General features: G+C 36.8%; 1 pseudogene; it reads right to left on the minus strand.

Annotated features, from left to right (window-relative positions):
* Window positions 1-510: 510 nt before the first annotated feature.
* LOC112532227 lies at window positions 511-659 on the minus strand (annotated as a pseudogene).
* Window positions 660-2584: the final 1925 nt, after the last annotated feature.

Consider the following 2584-nt stretch of genomic DNA (forward strand, 5'->3'; position numbering starts at 1 on the left):
GGCAGTAACAGAGAAATGCTGTGCCCTCCTCCACTCCTGCCCTACTGCTGGAGATGCTCATGGCCCTGAGGCCAACTCCAGGTTTTGGTGTCCAGCTACTTCAGCCAGACGCTCATTTCTCCTTAGCGAACACAGGCTATTTTTCAGTGTGAAGCAGGGCATGGTAACTTTATGTCCTTTGAGGCTTCACTGGAATAAGAATTTCTTGTGCCATATGCACTGAAGATGGTTTTAGTGATGTCTCTTCCCAGAGTGGAGAAAATTTATTCACATTTATTCCCAATGAAGGAAGAAGTCAGTATAAAACAAAGAAACAAACAAACAAACAAAAAAAACAACATGGAAATATCTGGGCCATTCTTTCTACCTTTCTTAAAAATGAGTGTGATATTGCCTTTTTTTCCAGTTACCAGAGACTTCACCTGACCACCACGACTTTTCAAATTTCATCAGGAGTGGCTTGGTGACTACATCAGCCAATTCCCTAGAATGAAAAAAAAAAGAAAAAAAAGAAAAAAAAAGAAAAATTACCACTCCCATGGTTGACTTTCCTGCATTTGGGGAAATCACAGGTGTTGGCTCACACTAAGTGCTTGGGATAAGCCTCACCCTGGGAAAACCACTCACCTGATCATGGTGTCTCCCCTGCCAATAAGTATTTCTGGTTCTTCTTAACAATCCTATGCTCAAATATGAATCACACATAAATTGCAACACGTTTACATGGCTGCTCACAACAATGTGTGCATTAATCCTGTACACATTATAAGTGTAGCTAGGTGGTTTTAAGTCGTCACTGCTGCATATTTTATGCTGCAGCACCATCTACAGTATGAACTGAGATATCTGGTGGCAAAGTTTGCCTATTTTATCAGATGTCACATTTCACCACAGGTTTGAAATTATGTTTGTCTGTGTTTTTTGTGTTGTTTTTTTTTTCCTGTTACTTCCAGTGGCTTTCATTTGCAATATTGAAACTACTTACATGCTGATTATTTTATAACTTTTAATGTTTCATCTGTTCTTGTTCTAAGTCTTCTTCCGTTGTTTATATTTTATATGCATATTTCTACTGTTTAATTTAATAATGTTGTGGTCTGTCTTAACTCTTTCTAATTTCCTCAGACCCAGGAAGTATTTAGGTCACATCAGATGCAGCTTAACTCTTGAATTATGTTTCATGCCTATTTCTCTCTACTTTCCTCCTTTTGCACAACAGCTATGTTCTTGCTGCCAGATGAATTAGTTGCCCCAGCGTGCTCAGATCCCTGATCCACTAGATATCCACAAGCATATGTGTTGATTCATATCCAAGTTCTCTTGAAGGAACAGATTAGCTTCATTTCAAAGCAATTCCCAAGACTTTTTTTTTTCTTGTTCTGTGGAGAAGAGCAGGTAAAATCATTTTTTTCTTCCATAGCATTTAAGTTTCTGCAAATATTTTATCTATCAATCTCTAGAGGGCACTATCAGACAAAACAGCTTTAATTCTGGTCTGGTTCACCCTCCTGTCATATCCACATAATTATACAATATCACTGTATAACTTCTACATTTAAATTTAGAATTCCTGAGTGTAATTTCTACTGGAACTGTCTGTAGTTTCTGTAGTTTAACAAAGCATTTTAATTGCCAGTTCCTTATGATCTTTTCTTCAAATTCTACTTGAGGCATAAAAAAATCATACATGTATTTGTTACTGATTTATACCGTTTTATGCTGTGGGATTCAGGAAATATACTAACATACCAAACACTGCTAACTTTAAAATTGCCTTAGTTGATCAAAATAAACATATTTTAAACACACAATTCCTTATTACTTTCTATCTCGCTAGTAAGAAATATGAGTTAAAGATGAGTGCCTGAGTTGAAGTGCTTATTTATTTTTGCACTGTTATTAGCCCTTCATTCTGTTCTGCAAAGAAAAAAGATGTTCCAAGTGAAACAGAAAGGCAAGGAGGTGCAGAAAAATGTATGAACACCACCCCAGTATCACACAGTGAAACATCTTAACCAAATGCTTTTGAACAGTTTCAGAAAATTATTTTCCTCCTGACAATATAGTGTAGTCTTAGATGATTAATTTCATACTTTCTACTGTGACAACTCTTGAGTTTGACCTAAGAAACAGATGGAATTAAAATTACAATCCTATTTAATTTAAGAGAAAAGTTCAGTGTATGGAAAGACTCTGTTGTGAGTTGGAATAATGATTCCTCACAAGCGACCTTCACAGTTAATAACTTTACCTCATGAGTGTCAGAAAAGTATTGGCAGAGCTAAGGAGGAGCTTTAAGAGCTGTACTGGTGGCCTAATGTGGACTCTCAAGTGGAATAATTCCTGAAGGCATGAGTAATGTAACATGCATCTGAAACCATAAAGCAGCTGCTGCACAGTTTGCTCCTTTTTTGCAATAACTTTAGCAGAAGGTTCATGAATTGAGAAGCTAGCCAGCACTTCCTGTAAATTGGGTAGGGCAACAGAGATGTCTGAAAATGTCTAAATCATCTGTAATTTGTAACTGCAAGTGACTGGATGTGACATGTATTTTGGTTTTTCTTTTTTTTTTGGTGTGGGGGGG

The sequence above is a fragment of the Gallus gallus genome, chromosome 3, assembly GCF_016699485.2.
Source record: "Gallus gallus isolate bGalGal1 chromosome 3, bGalGal1.mat.broiler.GRCg7b, whole genome shotgun sequence".
NCBI lineage: Eukaryota > Metazoa > Chordata > Aves > Galliformes > Phasianidae > Gallus > Gallus gallus.